Source organism: Acipenser ruthenus, chromosome 17, assembly GCF_902713425.1.
Source record: "Acipenser ruthenus chromosome 17, fAciRut3.2 maternal haplotype, whole genome shotgun sequence".
NCBI classification, from domain to species: Eukaryota; Metazoa; Chordata; class Actinopteri; order Acipenseriformes; family Acipenseridae; genus Acipenser; species Acipenser ruthenus.
In genome coordinates, this window is record NC_081205.1 from 16,980,695 (window position 1) to 17,000,187 (window position 19,493).

Genomic DNA, 19,493 nt, shown 5'->3' on the forward strand with positions numbered 1-19,493 from the left:
CTGTGGTGACTGATTGAGCAAATGGGCCTCTCTTCCTTCCTAGAAACTCAGCATATCTTGATTGGAATGACCAACCCCCTAGTGACAGCTTGCTACTTCAGCACACATATACTCCTATCCTCATCCTGCACATTGACCAACCCCTAGTGACAGCTTGGTACCTCAGCACACATATACTCCTATCCTCATCCTGCACACTGTCTCTATTGTACTGTATTGACTGATCCTGCCTGGCAGACAGGTTGATGGAACCCTTTTTAACACTATGGGGTAGGTGTGCTAAAATGTTGCGCCTGTCAAACCAGTTGCAAATCAGTCGGAAGTCTAGGGTGAAATGTACTAAACAAGTGCAATGCGACTTTTTAGGGAATGCTTTGCGGCAGCAGTTTCTGTTTGCGGCTCAAGCGTAGATGAATATGTAATTCTGGGCGTTCCTGCATACATTTGCAAAAAGGGGGTGGAGACAGTGCAAATGAGGGTACTCAAATATTATAATGAGATGTCCGAAAACTCCAGGCATTTGCGACACTTACAATTGCATCAATGTGTTCAGAACTTTTGAAAGCATGTTTTAAACATTTGCAATTGTTGCTGGCATTTCCCAGTGTGCTTTTTCTCATGTGTTGCTAGTTGTGCTCAATGCATTTTTGAGGCAAACATCCAAATACCTATTTTTCCCTAAAAGCAGGGTGTACTTACAAGCCTTGAAAAAAAAATTCTGTGACATTTCTGGTTTCCCCAACATGGTGGGAGCAATAGACTGCACACATGTGCCACTAACCCCTCCAGCTCATTCTGAGCATCTGTAAAGGAATAGGAAACACACCTACAGACGTGCTCAAATTTGTTGGTACCCCTCCACAAAAAACAAAGAATGCACAATTTTCTCTGAAATAACTTGAAACTGACAAAAGTAATTGGCATCCACCATTGTTTTTTCCATATTTAATAGAAATCAGACTTTGCTTTTGATTTTTTATTCAACATAATATTGTAAATAAGAAAACAAATGAAAATGGCATGGACAAAAATGATGGGACCGCTAACCTAATATTTTGTTGCACAACCTTTAGAGGCAATCACTGCAATCAAACGTTTTCTGTAGCTCTCAATGAGACTTCTGCACCTGTTAACAGGTAGTTTGGCCCACTCTTCCTGAGCAAACTGCTCCAGCTGTCTCAGGTTTGATGGGTGCCTTCTCCAGACTGCAAGTTTCAGCTCTTTCCATAGATGTTCGATAGGATTCAGATCAGGACTCATAGAAGGCCACTTCAGAATAGTCCAATGTTTTGTTCTTATCCATTCTTGGGTGCTTTTAACTGTGTGTTTTGGGTCATTATCCTGTTGGAGGACCCATGACCTGCAACTGAGACAGAGCTTTCTGACACTGGGCAGTACGTTTCGCTCCAGAATGCCTTGATAGTCTTGAGATTTCATTGTGCCCTGCACAGATTCAAGGCACCCTGTGCTGGGTGCAGCAAAGCAGCCCCAAAACATAACCGAGCCTCCTCCATGTTTCACTGTAGGTATGGTGTTCTTTTCTTTGAAAGCTTCATTTTTTCGTCTGTGAACATAGAGCTGATGTGTCTTGCCAAAAAGCTCCAGTTTTGACTCATTTGTCCAAAGGACATTCTCCCAGAAGGACTGTGGCTTGTCAATATGCATTTTAGCAAATTCCAGTTTGGCTTTTTTATGTTTTTCTGTCAAAAGTGGAGTCCTCCTGGGTCTTCTTCCATGAAGCCCACTTTCGCTCAAAAAGCGACGGATGGTGCGATCAGAAACTGACGTACCTTCACCTTGGAGTTCAGCTTGAATCTCTTTGGCAGTTATCCTTGGTTCTTTTTCTACCATTTGCACTATCCTTCTGTTCACTGTGGGGTCGATTTTCCTCTTGCGGCCGCACCCAGGGAGGTTGGCTACAGTTCCATGGACCTTAAACTTCTTAATAATATTTGCAACTGTTGTCACAGGAACATCAAGCTGCTTGGAGATGGTCTTGTAGCCTTTACCTTTACCATGCTTGTCTATTATTTTCTTTCTGATCTCCTCAGACAACTCTCTCCTTTGCTTTCTCTGGTCCATGTTCAGTGTGGTGCACACAATGATACCAAACAGCACAGTGACTACTTTTCTCCATTTAAATAGGCTGAATGACTGATTACAAGATTGGAGACATGTGTGATACTAATTAAAGAAACTAATTAGTTTGAAATATCACTATAATCCAATTATTTATTATATTTTCTAAGGGGTACCAACAAATGTGTCCAGGCCATTTTAGAATATCTTTGTAGAATAAGCAATAATTCATCTCTTTTCACAGCTTCTTTGCTTTATTCTATGACATACCAAAGGCATGCAAGTATACATGATAAAATAGCTTTTAATTTCATCACCTTTCAGGAGGAATGAAGCATTATTTCATTGAACTGTAAGGGTACCAACAAATTTGAGCACGTCTGTATTCTACTAATGTGCAGCTGGTTTGTAATTGTGCACAATTTAGCACTAAACCCCTGACTGACTTAAATAAAAATTGACATTATACATTTGGCTTATATGCTACTCATGATAATACGAATTAGTGGTATAATGCAAAATTTGTTGCTGGTCCCTTGAAATCTGTATTACGAGAATTGAATGTCCTGTAAGTATCATAAACCGCTAACCAAGATCATGCAACAGTCTCTTGACACAGGGGTTGTACCGACAGACTGGAAAATTGCAAACGTAATACCAATCCACAAAAAGGGAGACAAAACTGAACCAGGTAACTACAGACCAATAAGCCTGACTTCCATTATATGTAAACTTATGGAAACTATAATAAGACTGAATGGAAAATTACCTCTATGGTAACAGTATCCTGGGAGACAGTCAGCATGGTTTTAGGAAAGTGAGATCGTGTCTAACTAACCTGCTTGAGGATGCAACATCGACAATGGATAATTGCAAAACATAAGACATGGTTTATTTAGATTTCCAGAAAGCTTCTGACAAAGTCCCGCATAAAAGATTAATTCTCAAACTGAGCACAGTAGGGATTCAAGGAAATGCATGCACATGGATTAGGGAGTGGTTAAACATGTAGAAACCAGAAAGTACTGATTAGAGGAGAAACCTCAAAATGGAGCGAGGTAACCAGTGGTGTACCACAGGGATCAGTATTAGGTCCTCTGCTATTCCTAATCTACATTAATGATTTAGATTCTGGTATAGTAAGCAAACTTGTTAAATTTGCAGATTACACAAAAATAGGAGGAGTAGCAAACACCGCTCGAGCAGGAAAGGTCACTCAAAATAAAAATGTGCATTATAAATATCATATGGGAGATACTGAACTTGAAGAAGGAATCTATGAAAAAAAATCTAGGAGTTTATGTTGACTCAGAAATGTCTTCATCTAGACAATGTGGGGAAGCTGTAAAAAAGGCCAACAAAATGCTCAGATATGTATTATTTGTTTATTTAGCAGACGCCTTTATCCAAGGCGACTTACAGAGACTAGGTTGTGTGAACTATGCATCAGCTGCAGAGTCACTTACAACTACGTCTCACCCGAAAGACAGAGCACAAGGAGGTTAAGTGACTTGCTCGGGGTCACACAATGAGTCAGTGGCTGAGTTGGGATTTGAACCAGGGACCTCCTGGTTACAAGCCCTTTTCTTTAACCTCTGGACCTGGTTCTGTTACTTATATGCATGTTAATGCCATGGCTTATGTGCACCTGTGGTTAACTCGACACCTTGGATAAGTCAACACTAAATGGCATCCCCGTGGGATGTCGAGTTAACCGAGGCTGACTGTATGGTATGTTTCTAATGTGCATTTTAACCAAAGAGAGCCCATGTCTCTGAAAAGAAAATAAAAAAGGGACTACACAAAGCCTTTAAATATATGTTATTGCATTATTTCAGCCTTTTAACATGCACACATTGGCGTGCTTGTCAGAGAATGAAAATTCTGTATTCAAGATTTGAAAACTTATGTGTACAAATGATACTCATTTTTTCACAAGCAAACCCACAACCAAGCTGTTACCACATGGTCACAGCAACGCTAAAAGGTTAACTGATTTATACTAATATAATAATAAACACAATTAAAACAATATTCATAATAAAAAATAATCCTTCTCAGAGCGTTGTCGCTTGTCTATCCTTTCCCAAATCAGCACCAATCTTACTGATGATACTAACAAGTCCTGGAAAGATTGTGAATGGCATTTCTGACCTGAATACATAGTATCCCAAATCAGAAAGTTTCACAATTCGACCCTGTTGTCCAGCTTCCACGTGGCGTATCTGGGTATCTATCGGTGCATCTTTTTTTGCTACAGTCACAGCAGCAGACAAACACCTGCTATCTTGCAAACTATTATTATTTATTTCTTAGCAGACGCCCTTATCCAGGGCGACTTACAATTGTTACAAGATATCACATTATTTTTACATACAATTACCCATTTATACAGTTGGGTTTTTACTGGAGCAATCTAGGTAAAGTACCTTGCTCAAGGGTACAGCAGCAGTGTCCCCCACCTGGGAGTGAACCCACGACCCTCCAGTCAAGTCCAGAGCCCTGACCACTACTCCACACCGCTGCCCTACTGGGTTGCCAGGCCATGGTTAATGTTGAACCCTGTGTGTGTGTGTGCATACTGTATAACACAGTATTAAAATAGGTCAAATGAAGACAGAGCAGAATGCATTGTACAGATGACGGTTACATTTAACAAAAACAATGTTATTTTGATTCGTGCACCCTTGCATGTATAGATGTTATTCTTCGGGTACCCTCTCCTGCAGCAAACCACAACTCAACTCCCGCTATTTATTTGAACAACTGAAATTAGTTTATTGTGGCTCTTTTCATTAACATATTTTCTCTTAGTACATACAACAAAATGTATACTTTGTTAAGTGTCGCAACAAAAATGCAAATTGCGGTATGTTTGCGCTGCGACTGGCCCATCTTGATACACCTACCCCTATGTGCTATAAATAGCAAGCGAGATTCCTTCCTAAAGCAGCTGCTCCATTCATGCCACAGAATCCTTCGCCTGTATTTCCCTCTGTCAAACAGGCCCTCCTGGTCTTTCTCTTTGTGTTCTCGTACCCAGACATGAAGACACCTTTGTGTTGAGACTCCTTCCTGGCAGCAGTGAGATATGTGGCCTGATGTCAGGATCTGGAGGTCACCTATGCTATTACTCAGCTTGGTGCTGCCGTGCCTAAAGAGTACTGAAGACCAGAGGACATTCATTAGGACTATAAAGGAAACAAGCCTTATGAAAACAATAAATAACTTCACAATGTATTGGGACTAAGCTGATATTTATGTACTACTTGAGACCTTTTAGCACACGTTGGAAAGGAACAATGGGCATCTCTGGTGTACGTTCTAAATGACTTGATGTGTTTATTTCTTACAACCCTCACAGAAAGTAAGTTTTGTTTAAGAATGGGAATAGCAGCATACCTTGTAAATATACATACTGTATCAAACACTTGATCGTGTGTCAATAATTAACCAATGGGATGCCAGAACTACAGTGGGCAGTAGCAGCATTCTAGAAAACTATGTTGGGATTTAATGGGTTCAATGAAAAGTAAAGTTGTATTTCCTGCCTTGTGCCTAATAAATTCGCTTAGCAACTTTTTCCTTGGAAACAGAATCAGGAAAGCAGAGAGCAGGAACATTCTCAGTCTTCCTTTCTGTTCTGAAGAAGTACCTACGTAACCCAAGGAGGAAAATGCAAGAAAAAACTAAAGGGACCCAAGAAAGCTGTCCCATTCAGTGTTAATTCCGTCAGTCCATTGTACTGTAAACACAATTCTTACAAAGTAAGAAAGTACACAGTTTGATATAACATACAGGAGAAACAGCCTCTCAAACTAGTCACTAGTCCTCCCAAACTCATGAACACAATTCAGCAAGCTTGTGTCAGCAGATACTTGAGGCAGGCTGTCCTTGCTGTAGCCAGTGCCCTTGGTCTTTTAACATTTCATTTGCACTCAATTCTCTTCACTGACATTTGTTGTTTTGTTGTCATTTTGCTGATTGTTCTCCATCCATGCCGGCAGAGGTGAGGGAAAAGCCATCTATTTTGACTGTTTACACTAGAAGGACTTTTACCACAATAAAAAGTATAATTTACTGTGACAGAGAGCGAATAAATCCGAGTCAACAATCTCCCTCTCGACCTGTGAGGGCACGGTATAACAGGAACAGTGACCCCGGACTGGATGGTTTGATAGTTCATTCCATGGTCAGTCGGAAGTTGGCCATTCAAAAAGGGGGCGAAGCCACAACACTAGAAGTCAGCGCCTTACTGTGGTAGTGTGTCAGTCATGGATTGGAGGAGACGTGATTGCACTCACTACCAAAGGGGGCGTGACTGAAGGTATATCAGGGTGTGTGGCCGAGCGATCTGTTCCTTTGTTATGGTTATGGACTGTGGCAATGTGGTTAGTTGGGTACAGGTGTAGGAGTGATGCGGTGTGCAAGGAAGAGACAGACAGTGATAATCCAATCAGAAAATAGATTTAATTTGTAATCCAGCTCTGGTGACTAAAACAATAATTACAGGCAATACACAGCAATGTGTATTGCACTGTTCAAAATAAAGGGTTTGCAGTCCCAAACAATAATAAACACAGTCCTGTTCCAAACACGATACACAAACACGGTCACCAGTCCTGGGTGCTGTAGTGCTTGTGGTGCTTTACAGTTATTTATTTGTGACACAAGTGGAGTGCTGTCCGGGTTCGTGCTGGCCTCTGGAGACAGCTCCAGACGTGTTAGCCGTCTACTACTAATAATAAGAACAATTAGTGACAAAAACAAACAAACACTCACAATACGCTTTTCAATCCTCAGGTCCTTCCAGGTTCTTTCTCATTAACCAAAACGAAGGAACAGATTACATCGCTTCGTCCCCTTTTTGTACCGTCATACATGACCCCTTGGTAAAAGACTGTAGTCGCTCCTCCAATCCGCGGCTGCCACATCGTTTCCCTTCCGGGTCGTTTCATTCGTGCACCGAAGCTCCGCCCCCTTTCTAGATGATCAACTTCCTTTTAACCCTAGGAATAAATTGTCAGGCCAAATAGTCCAGGGTATTCTGTTCCCGTTACTTAGCGTCCTCACAGGTCGGGAGGGAGATTTACCACCAAGAATCATTGTCTTTCTGTCACAGGACAGATTCCAAAAACTGTAAACTAACCGGGAGTGTTTTTGTGAGTGTTTTGTTTTGTATTAATAGTCTTTGCTGAACAGCAGCAGATTCAAATACTGCCACCATTTAATTTTTCTTCAGGCATCTATTGATTGCTGTTAACCTCTCATTATTGTGCAGCTGCAGACATGCAGAGTAGAGCAGCTCTCTGAAGCACCACTCCCCAGCCTGCCGCCCTGCAGCAGGATCAAGCCTCATGAGCTTGATCCTGCTCCACAGACCAGGGGAGCTGTTAGGGTTAGGGCTCTGGGATTTGAACTGAACTCTTGGGTCAGTGGTGGGAGTTTACTTTGTTTACTTTTTTTGGTCTGGCTGGGAAGAAAAACTCATTACTAAAGCCACCTGCATTATTTCACACAACAGTCCTCAGTATTGTTGATAATTAATCTACTTGATCGGAAGTCTAGGGTTTTGCCCGGTTGTTTCAGCACCATTCAAATTGTGTTTCTTGATAACTCTAAACGTGACACACATTACAATGTGCTCAATTCATAAAGCTTCTGTATTGACACAAACATTCTCAGGAGTCTCATAGGTACAGCTTTGTTAACAGAGCCCATTATTTGAATATCTGTTATATAAGGGGGTCACCAGAAAGCTGTGCTTCCTCTTCTCCTTGTTGAAGTGGCGAAAGGAATTAAGGAATACAATAGTTTCTCTGTGGCACAGGGACCAGCCATGTACAGAAAGGGTGTTCCAAGTTACACACAGGAAAGGGTCAAGTAAACAAGACCACATCTTTACAGGACTGACCCTTTCTGTATGCAACTCAGCCCGTTTCTGTAGAGATCACATTCATATTTGGAAGTGCCTTTATTTTAACTTAGATGTTTTTGTACATGTGATATGTTTTTGGGCAGTAAGCTTTAGCTCTGTATTTAAGTCAAGTAATAAATACATGAACTGAACTGTTTGGCTGCTTGCTGCTTAATACTGCACATTACATTATGAATTTATAAGGAGAGGTCATTCTACATTTCTGTTGTGTGTACTGCATGTGAATCACATAAGACTACAGTCATTGTGGCAGTTTACAGCAAAGACACTGTTATGACAGTAACAGAAAGCAGCGATACGTTCTTGGAGTGCTGTAGTAATGTATTGACGGTCCCTTAGTCTGAATGAGGTGCCTGCAGTCAGGATATTGTTGAAGTGCAATTATTTAACTAATTCATTAGAAAGCGCTACAGTAAAACAAACACTGAAGATTGAATACATTATTTTAATGTAAATATTGTGTGTGCTTGACTGTTCAATTTAGCTGCAATTGCTCTCTCACAAGTGTGTTTGTTTGTAAACTTTATCATAGGATTTTGGGCAAAACTTGTATACAAAGCTGTTTGACTAAAACACATGTTTTTAAGTCCAACATTTCTTTTGTAAACATTTCTCACAAAAGAATTGTATTTAGTTTTTTATGATTACATTTTTATTTTGATGGGTTTCTCCCTTTGAATTGTGAGTACATGTCCCTTTCAAACTTCAAAGTCTTTTACATCTATTAAGGAAAACATTCCAGTCATCCAGTAACATTAAAAAAAAAAATATATATATATATATATATATAAATGGCTTTTTCTTTTCACTCCATTGGACATTGGGTATTAACAGACAGAGTTGTTCTGAATTGTATACCCTGGATTGCACAGCTGAAATGGGTTCTGTCACATCTAGGGCCTGCTCGGAATGACAATAGAGGATAGAAAGGAGCCTGGTCTTCAAGCACAGACCACACTGCCTTCCTGTGCTGTTAGAAAAACACAAGAACAGCCCCACGTACTAATAGCCCTATAATTGCCTCATCATTCCTCCTCAGTGTGATTTGTGGGAAGTGGTATGTGGACAGTATAGGTGGCAGCATTGACTATCAGGTGTCAGAATGCTTTTCTAAAGTGCGGCTCCCATGGTAACTTTAACATGAAGAACGCAGCACAAATCATTCTACCAAAATGTAAGAAAGCATTACAGGTGATGTGTTGATCATATAGAAGTGCATTCAAATTGACTGAAAAGAATGCAAAGTAAATGTAATACCAGTCCACAGAAATGTAGACAAACCCGAACCAGGTAACTACAGACCAATAAGCCTGACTTCTATTATATGTAAACTTATGGAAACTATAATAAGATCCAAAATGGAAAATTACCTATATGGTAACAGTATCCTGGGAGACAGTCAGCATGGTTTTAGGAAAGTGAAATCGTGTCTAACTAACCTGCTTGATTTTTTTGAGGATGCAACATCGACAATAGATAATTGCAAAACATATGACATGGTTTATTTAGATTTCCAGAAAGCTTCTGACAAAGTCCAGCATAAAAGATTAATTCTCAAACTGAGCGCAGTAGGAATTCAAGGAAATGCATGCACATGGATTAGGGAGTGGTTAACATGTAGAAAACAGAAAGTATTGATTAGAGGAGAAACCTCAAAATGGAGCGAGGTAACCAGTGGTGTACCACAGGGATCAGTATTAGGTCCTCTGCTCTTCCTAATCTACATTAATGATTTAGATGTTGTTACATTTTTTAAACTTGTTAAAATGTGCATTATAAATATCATATGGGAGATACTGAAATTGAAATCTATGAAAAAGACCTAGGAGTTTATGTTGACTCAGAAATATCTTCATCTAGACAATGTGGGGAAGCTATAAAAAAGGCCAACAAGATGCTCAGATATATTGTGAAAAGTGTTGAATTTAAATCAAGGGAAGTAATGTTAAAACTTTACAATGCATTAGTAAGACCTCATTTAGAATATTGTGTTCAGTTCTGGTCACCTTGTTACAAAAAGGATATTGCTGCTCTAGAAATAGTGCAAAGAAGAGCAACCAGAATTATCCCAGGTTTAAAAGGCATGTCTTGAACAAAGAAAACTACACGGTGATCTGATTCAAGCATTCAGAATTCTAAAAGATATTGACAATGTCGACCCAGGGGACTTTTTCGACCTGAAAAAGGAAAGTAAGACCAGGGGTCACAAATGGAGATTAGATAAAGGGGCATTCAGAACAGAAAATAGGAGGCACTTTTTTTACACAGAGAATTGTGAGGGTCTGGAAACAACTCCCCAGAAATGCTGTTGAAGCTGACACCCTGGGATCCTTCAAGAAGCTGCTTGATGAGATTCTGGGATCAATAAGCTACTAACAACCAAACAAGCAAGATGGGCCGAATGGCCTCCTCTCGTTTGTAAACTTTCTTAAATCTCTTTCCCTATTGGGGCTGTGTGATGTTCTGGGTGAGAGTGAAGCAGCGTGGTAGCTGGCACAGTGTGACCTTCTGAATGGTGTGGTTCCACTCTTTGCAAGGCACTGGCTAAATCGTGGAAACTGATACTCCTGATTCCAGTGTGTAATTGCAGGCGTACTGCTCTGTAAAGGCCTGCTGGCTGACAGGATTATCCTGTTGAGTTTGAATAACTGGGCTGAAACATGGAACAGACCAGCAACAATGATCTGGGACCTGTGTGTCTGTATGGCTGGAAGCTGGAGCATTGGTATTTTAATGGGAAATGAAAACACAAATGTGCTTATGATAATCGGGGGGATTTCATTTTCTAATTAAGACTCGAAATGAGATCTGCCCTCCAGATATGAGTCAGTAATAAGGGCATTTCAGAGATGATTGCACTGCCTGATAAGTATTCTTTGCCTGGAAAATCATCATTAATATTGAGCCCTTTGGAGTGCAATTACAATAAAAAGGAGTTTGTATGTGAAAGTGGCAGTTTGGTGGAACTGTTTCTAATCTTTAATATTAATGTTTCTAACCATGCTAAAACAGAAAGCAGCTCTGTCTCAAAAAACATACACGCGCAAAATAAGGGCACCTGGCTTTTTGGATGAACGTGCCCACGTCAAAAATTTAGGAATTTCAATATAATTTCATAGGCATACCATTTTTTGTTGCAAAGCTAAAATGGCCACAGAATTAAAAACACTATAGGAATAAAAGGTAGTTTGTTGGAATTCATATGAATTAGCAGATATTAAAGTGGAGCCAAAAATATAAATGTACAATTGTGCAATGAATCCAAGTTCCAACTGAATATATATATATATATATATATATATATATATATATATATATATATATATATATATATACACACATATACACTCAGCACACACATATCCGACCCTATGAAATGTTGACTTCAGTGACGGTTAAACTCACATGACTCATATCTGATGATTCATTTTGTTTCATTTTGGCCCGGTCCCACTCTTGTATGTTTTTCAGGGAACACAAAAAAAAAAAAATACAATATCAAAAATACATATCTGAAAGGACTGTGTTTTAAAATAAGTAGGCTTCCATTTAGATGTACTGTACAAAACTAAAGACACGTTAACTGCAATAGTAAAATTTCCCATTAACAACCTAACAGCAAAATTAAATCTACATGTTATCCAATTTAGCAAAACCAAAAGATTAAAAAAAAAGTTTCCAGCATTAAAACAGTATCCAAAGTCAGTATTCAAAATTGCAGAATAAAGTGCTCGATAAGGCCCTAATGTCACAGTTCACTTGCAAATGAAAATGCACAAAAACAACTAAAGATCACATATATATATATATATATATATATATATATATATATATATATATATATATATATATATATATATATATATCACAGTATCTAAAACTGTTTAATGATTAACTGTTACATTACCCTAGCTTGTCTCGTTCGCTTTGTTTTGGATGCATTTTTGTCGGGTAAAATGGAGGAAACGTTTTCTAACTGCACAATTTAAGATAAACTGATTTGGCTTTTTTTTTTTAAACGCGGGCTGTGACGGACATTCAGATAAATTGTTACATTGAAGAGATGGGCTCTGTATCAGACAAGTGGAGACGGAGTCGGAAATCATATATATGTTACATATATATAATGGGGATTGATTTTATTCTTAATACAAGGGCGATAAAACACGACTGACGTGTGTCTGTGTAACGGATATCAGATTGCTGACTCTATATATATATATATATATATATATATATATATATATATATATATATATATATATACATATGTAGAAGATGGGCTGGCCCGACAGGGGAGTGGAGCTGTAATATTTACCACATTGGCTCCTATAGCAGAGTAAGACTCTCACTGTCCTAGGAGGTCAACCTGGCTCCAGTTCTCCTTTTATCCAGCAGACTTAAGATAAACTAAAATATTATGTTGTGCAATGTGGTGCCTATTACTTTAGTGAACTACGAGTGATCCCATTTTTAAGGGGTCTATTTTAATATTTTGCTGTGAGTCTGACGTTATTGGTGGTACCCCTCAATCCATTCAAGAGTGTGAAGCTTTGTTCCTCTTTCCAATGCTCTGAGCAGCTTCACTCTTTCTAAAAAAAACCCAAAGTAAGTTGTAAGGAATGTGGAAGTAATTATATTCAAATGATCTAAATACCTTAGTTAAGTTGTGTTATTAATGATACATTATTTACATATTAGCATTCAAAGATTATTAGTAATACAGAAACACAGTTATTGCAATTATGCCTCTAATGGTCAACTAGCTTACAGAAATAGCAGCTCAAACTACCTGTAAAGTAGGCTCACTTGCAGGCAAGGACTGGAAGGCTGTTTTCAAGCAGATCAGGTCTTCAAGTGACACCTACCAATACTTTCCAGTTTACTTATATGTAGGGCCCTGTGAAATTCACAGGAGAATTAAAAGACATGACTAACCTGCAATTCAGACCCACACCATGTTTGTAGTTTGGATAAAGAACCCCTCCTGTTAGATTGTATTCCAGGTTTTGATGCTGACTGTAATCAGGAATGGAGGGATAGCAACTATATGCAAAAGACAACGCTAGTGGAATTTCTTTGACCGAATTGTGGAGAAATGCAGGAGAACTATTTCCCAATTTAGCAAGAAATGCTAAAATATATTTGTCAGTAGTTACCAATTCTGTGGATGCTGAATGAAGTGTTTCTTCATATGGACACATTTCACAGAGCAACGTCAATCCATGAAAGAAGACCGGGTTGACCAACTGACGATGCTGAAGTTTAATAGCAAAATACATAATGCACAAGAACTGAGAATGGATTGTTTTTCACTTTCATGCAAACCTAAGTAACACTTATGGGCTTTTTATGAACAACTTTTTTTTTACATTATATTCAAAGAACAAAACAAAACCAATAAAATAGAAAACAAATTAAAAATAAATAAACACAGGTTGTATATGTTACAGAATCTATCAAATGCCCAGATTACAATAAATGGTTATAATATCTATACTGTTCAGGGATCGTTGGCAGAAACAGGAAATCTATTAAAAAAACAATATCTTCTCTTCTGTTGATGAAATATATATTTGTGCCCGTTGAGATCCAGATATTAAGAAAATCTAATTCATTTTTTTACGAAATGATTTGCGTAAAAGTGTACTGGTAGATTAAAACATATAAACAATGTATTTACACTTATGAGTTCTCTGAAATAATATTGGTGGAAAAATGCTTTTACAATCCTGTTCTATGTATTCACAGGGATGTAAGGGTTAAATAAATGTCAGTCGCCATCTACAGCGTTCTGTTTATTAATCTGCTAAGACGTACTTCGTAGTAATGCATTGATTGGTTATTGATAGCTGCTATTCTCAGTCATCACTATCACCACATGTTTATATAACAGATATTATGCTAAGCCATCTCTATCACCCCATGTACTTTCAACCTTCTACTGTTCACCCAGCCACGTACACAATGTAGATAAAACCAATTTAGCAAGACCAGTGGCTTGTTATTGCAAACCTTCATAACCCTAGTCCAAACATACAATGAACTCTTCAAAGTGCACCTGACCTGTATGGCAACTGCCAGGTAGGAACAGCTGCAGTACCGTAGTGGTTAGTGTGCATGGAAATGCTTCCCACATTAGTTTTGCGTTTATTTGCATTTTAATAAAGCTGGGATTAGAAAGAGCCTTCTCCAGCCTGAGCAGCTGTCTGTGTGGGTGGGACTGAAATAGCCTTTTCAGCCTGAGCAGCTGTCTGTGTGGGGTGGGACTGAAAGAGCCTTGAACATGTGGCCAATGTGCCACTATCCCTGGAACAAGTTTGGTTGATATCAGAGAAGGAAAAGGGGGGATGTTCCTGGAAATTGATTTGGTATGGAATCCCTCTCTATTAATTAAACTTACTGTATGCTGAAGAAATATAACGTTATATGAAGGAAAAAATATCTCGAGGAATCCCAAGGTGGTTCTTAAAGCTTCTGGCCGCGAGGGGGGGTGGGGGGAGCATGTGTGCAAGACGGGGGGAGAGCATGGGTGCAAGGCAGGGTGGATGAGAGCATGTGTGCAAGACGGGGGGAGAGCATGGGTGCAAGGCAGGGTGGATGAGAGCATGTGTGCAAGACGGGGGGAGAGCATGGGTGCAAGGCAGGGTGGATGAGAGCATGTGTGCAAGACAGGGGGAGAGCATGGGTGCAAGACGGGGTAGAGCATGTGTGCAAGACGGGGTAGAGCATGTGTGCAAGACAGGGGGAGAGCATGGGTGCAAGACGGGGGGATGAGAGCATATGCAGTATAATTAACTCTCCTGTTGCTGCTAGAATGATCAACGATCTGGACTGGTTGATAAGCAATAAACTCTTAATGCAAGCCAGCATCTGGTGACTATAGCTTGACTCATTAGGAATATCTTAATAAGATTATAATAGGTCTCTTGAAAAACAGAACATGCAGATGTTCACAGCAGTGGCCTGTTAAACATTAGGTATTGTTTCTGTCACTTAACAGATGACTATTTCCTTTGCAAGTTAGAGGTCTTGTCTTTAAGCAAAATGTTGTTTAAGAGCATGATTTGCATCTATCTATGTATAATATCTATTTACTGTATGTATAGAATATTTATTGTGTTTAATTCTCTGTAGTTTCAGGGTGAACATATGAGGATAGGGACGTGTGATTATTAATACTTATTTCTTATATATTTAAACAGGCTTGTAAATAAAATCTGCAATACAAATAGGATGTTGTATTTTTGGTGTATTTTGGAGATATTAATAGTTGAGTCTCCAGTGCACTGCTGTCCCGGCTGCACCTGTTACAGGCAATACAGTGTAAGCAGCTCTCCCTTATAGCACTTGTGGGTGGATTCCATCTAAAAAATACGCTCTGCTATATGACCCACAGGGTTCTATGGCACTATTCAAACAAACTTCCAGGAATACGCTACTATTAATTTGGCCTCACACCTTCCACAAACATTAAAGCTGATTAGATAATGAAACTATACAATGAATGTGCTTTCAGTGTATATGACATAATGTGCTAGAACTAAATGGCATGAGATCATAAGAATAGAATTAAATTCAAACTAAATAATAGCATCAGAAGCTTTCAAATATACTTCCATTGAGAAAGCTGTGTCACCATGCTGTGGCTGTTAATGAAAATAAAAGCAACAAGTCCTGACTACTTCTTTATGCGTGTCAAGGTTGCTGTACTGTACACCAAACCTCCATTTTCCAAGAATGATGCATTACTATTTAACTCTGAATAGTGATGCATGTAGAACTTACTAAAATAAACAAAGGATTCAAGTGCAAGTCTTTCTCAATGTGCAAGTCAAAAGGTTTGTCGTTTATCCTATGACTGTACTCCAGGAATAGTAGTACTGTGATATGACCAGAAATCGCCTCCTTCAATGTAACCCTCCTTCACTGTAACCCTCCTCACTGTAACCCTCCTTCACTGTAACCCTCCTTCACGTAACCCTCCTCACTGTAACCCTCTTCACTGTAACCCTCCATCACTGTAACCCTCCTCACTGTAACCTTCCTTCACTGTTACCTTCTTAACTATAACCCTCCTTCACTGTAACCCTAATCCTCCTCACTATAACCCTCCTCACTGTAACCTTCCTTCACTGTAACCCTCCTTCACTGTAACCCTCCTTCACTGTAACCCTCCTCACTGTAATCCTCCTCACTGTAACCCGCCTTCACTGTAACCCTCTTCACTGTAACCCTCCTTCACTGTAACCCTCCTCACTGTAATCCTCCTTCACTGTAACCCTCTTCACTGTAACCCTCCTTCACTGTAACCCTCCTCACTGTAACCCTAATCCTCCTCACTGTAACCCTCCTCACTGTAACCCTCTTCACTGTAACCCTCCTTCACTGTAACCCTCCTCACTGTAATCCTCCTCACTGTAACCCGCCTTCACTGTAACCCTCTTCACTGTAACCCTCTTCACTGTAACCCTCCTCACTGTAATCCTCCTCACAGTAACCCTCTTCACTGTAACCCTCCTTCACTGTAACCCTCCTCACTGTAACCCTAATCCTCCTCACTGTAACCCTCCTCACTGTAACCCTCTTCACTGTAACCCTCCTTCTCTGTAACCCTCCTTCACTGTAACCCTAATCCTCCTCACTGTAACCTTCCTTCACTGTAACCCTCCTTCACTGTAACCCTCCTTCTCTGTAACCCTCCTTCACTGTAACCCTCCTTCTCTGTAACCCTCCTCACTGTAACCCTAATCCTCCTCACTGTAACCCTCCTCACTGTAACCCTCTTCACTGTAACCCTCCTTCACTGTAACCCTCCTCACTGTAACCCTAATCCTCCTCACTGTAACCCTCCTCACTGTAACCCTCTTCACTGTAACCCTCCTTCACTAACACTCCTTTACTGTAACCCTCCTCACAGTAACCCTCTTCACTTTAACCCTCCTTCACTGTAACCCTCCTTCACTGTAACCCTAATCCTCCTCACAGTAACCCTCTTCACTGTAACCCTCCTCACTGTAACCCAAACCCTCCTCACTGTAACCCTCCTCACTGTAACCCTCCTCACTGTAACCCTCCTTCACTGTAACAGTCCTTCACTGTAACCCTCCTCACTGTATCCCTCCTTCACTGTAACCCCACTGTTTCCTGTTTCCCTCAGTCTACCTGTTATCTGTTCAGCTAAGGTCCAGTGGCAGCAGGTTTACCTGCAGCTTTGTAGTTCCCATCCTGGACCAGCGTGTGAGTGTGATTCCTTTCAGAGTTCGGGTCTAGCTGGAAACCATCCTCCTTTCTCAGCGTCTCCATTCCTGAACTGTGGATGAAAGAAATTCTAGAAATATTTGTAATATTTATTATATTGTGTTTTTTAGTAAAATAAGGAGCTTAATTAACACGGTTAATTTTTCGGTCATATAAAGCTTAACTGAAAGCTTTTTGATGTGAAAAGCCAAAGCAATGTCAAAGGCTAGTGTGTTTAGTGTCCTTTCTCGGGAAGCATTCTTCCAGAGAGCTGAGTAGAGGAGGAAGCAGCAGGTGGTTTTATTCGTCAGAAAAGAGGTTCAGTGACAGCCCTAAATATTAGCCATTTTACTTCTAATACAGAGCCCCAAAAAATCCATATCTGCAATTGTGAATCTAAGACACATTGCATTCCAAACAACTCTTGGCAAGCCCTGGCATTTTATTAGTTATTTTGAAACTTTATTCATTTGAGTTGTTCTCTGTTCTTAGTAATGTCAATAGTATAAATGCTGTTTGTTTTGGAATAATAAAAACAAAATTATTGGCCAAAAATATCTTCATCCAGTATTGTGAATAATATTTTTCTGTTGGTACATTTAGTTTTTAACCCTTTTTGCCCTGGATCCCCAGTGGTTATAACTGTATTCATAGTTCTGTCTTCATCTTGTAGTAGAACTCTTGAAGGAAAATCAATAAGTGCGTAACAAGGATAGAAAGTTTTAAGTGTGTCAGTGGAGGGCTTCTGTTTCTATGTCCACTGCTACTCTGGAAAAATTAATTGCTTATATCTCTAACTGTAATAAACATTGTAGGTATACCATGCACCCTTGGGAAATAACCCTGTCTCTGTGTCTCTAACCCTGTCTCTGAGCTGTGTAACCCTGTCTGTCTGTCTAACCCTGTCTCTGTGTCTCTAACCCTGTCTCTGAGCTCTGTAACCCTGTCTCTCTGTCTAACCCTATCTCTGTGTCTCTAACCCTGTCTCTGAGCTCTGTAACCCTGTCTCTGTCTCTAACCCTGTTTCTGTCTCTAACCCTGTCTCTGTGTCTCTAACCCTGTCTCTGAGCTCTGTAACCCTGCCTCTCTGTCTAACCCTGTCTCTCTGTCTCTAACCCTCTCTGAGCTCTCTAATCCTGTCTCTTTGTGTCTCTAACCCTGACTCTGTCTCTAGCCCTTCTCTCTGTCTAACCCTGTCTGTCTCTAACCCTGTCTCTGTGTCTCTATCCCTGTCTCTGTCTCTAACCCTCCTTGAGCTCTCTAACCCTGTCTCTGTGTCTCTAACCCTGTCTGTCTCTAACCCTGTCTCTGTGTCTCTAACCCTATCTCTCTGTCTCTAACCCTCTCTGAGCTCTCTAATCCTGTCTCTTTGTGTCTCTAACCCTGACTCTGTCTCTAGCCCTTCTCTCTGTCTAACCCTGTCTGTCTCTAACCCTGTCTCTGTGTCTCTATCCCTGTCTCTGTCTCTAACCCTCCCTGACCTCTCTAACCCTGTCTCTGTGTCTCTAACCCCGTCTCTGTGTCTCTAACCGCGTCTCTGTGTCTCTAACCCTGTCTCTGTCTAACCCTGTCTTTGCCTAACCCTGTCTCTCTGTCTCTAACCCCGTCTCTCTATCTCTAACCCTGTCTCTATGTCTCTAACCCTGTCTCTGAGCTCTGTAACCCTGTCTCTCTGTCTAACCCTGTCTCTCTGTCTCTAACCCTCTCTGAGCTCTCTAATCCTGTCTCTTTGTGTCTCTAACTCTGACTCTGTCTCTAGCCCTTCTCTCTGTCTAACCCTGTCTGTCTCTAACCCTGTCTCTGTGTCTCTATCCCTGTCTCTGTCTCTAACCCTCCTTGAGCTCTCTAACCCTGTCTCTGTGTCTCTAACCCTGTCTGTCTCTAACCCTGTCTCTGTGTCTCTAACCCTGTCTCTGTCTCTAACCCTCCCTGAGCTCTCTAACCCTGTCTCTGTGTCTCTAACCCTGCCAGTGTGTCTCTAACCCTGTCTCTGTGTCTCTAACCCTGTCTCGGTGTCTCTAACCCTGTCTCTGTCTCTAACCCTCCCTGACCTCTCTAACCCTGTCTCTGTGTCTCTAACCCCGTCTCTGTGTCTCTAACCGCGTCTCTGTGTCTCTAACCCTGTCTCTGTCTAACCCTGTCTTTGCCTAACCCTGTCTCTCTGTCTCTAACCCCGTCTCTCTATCTCTAACCCTGTCTCTATGTCTCTAACCCTGTCTCTGAGCTCTGTAACCCT

General features: G+C 40.4%; 1 protein-coding gene across 1 annotated transcript in view; it reads left to right on the forward strand.

The window, feature by feature from the left end:
• LOC117423463 (ras-related protein Rab-6B) overlaps positions 1-19,493 on the forward strand; it is a 140,836-nt gene that overhangs the window by 54,126 nt on the left and 67,217 nt on the right. The window lies entirely within an intron of this gene.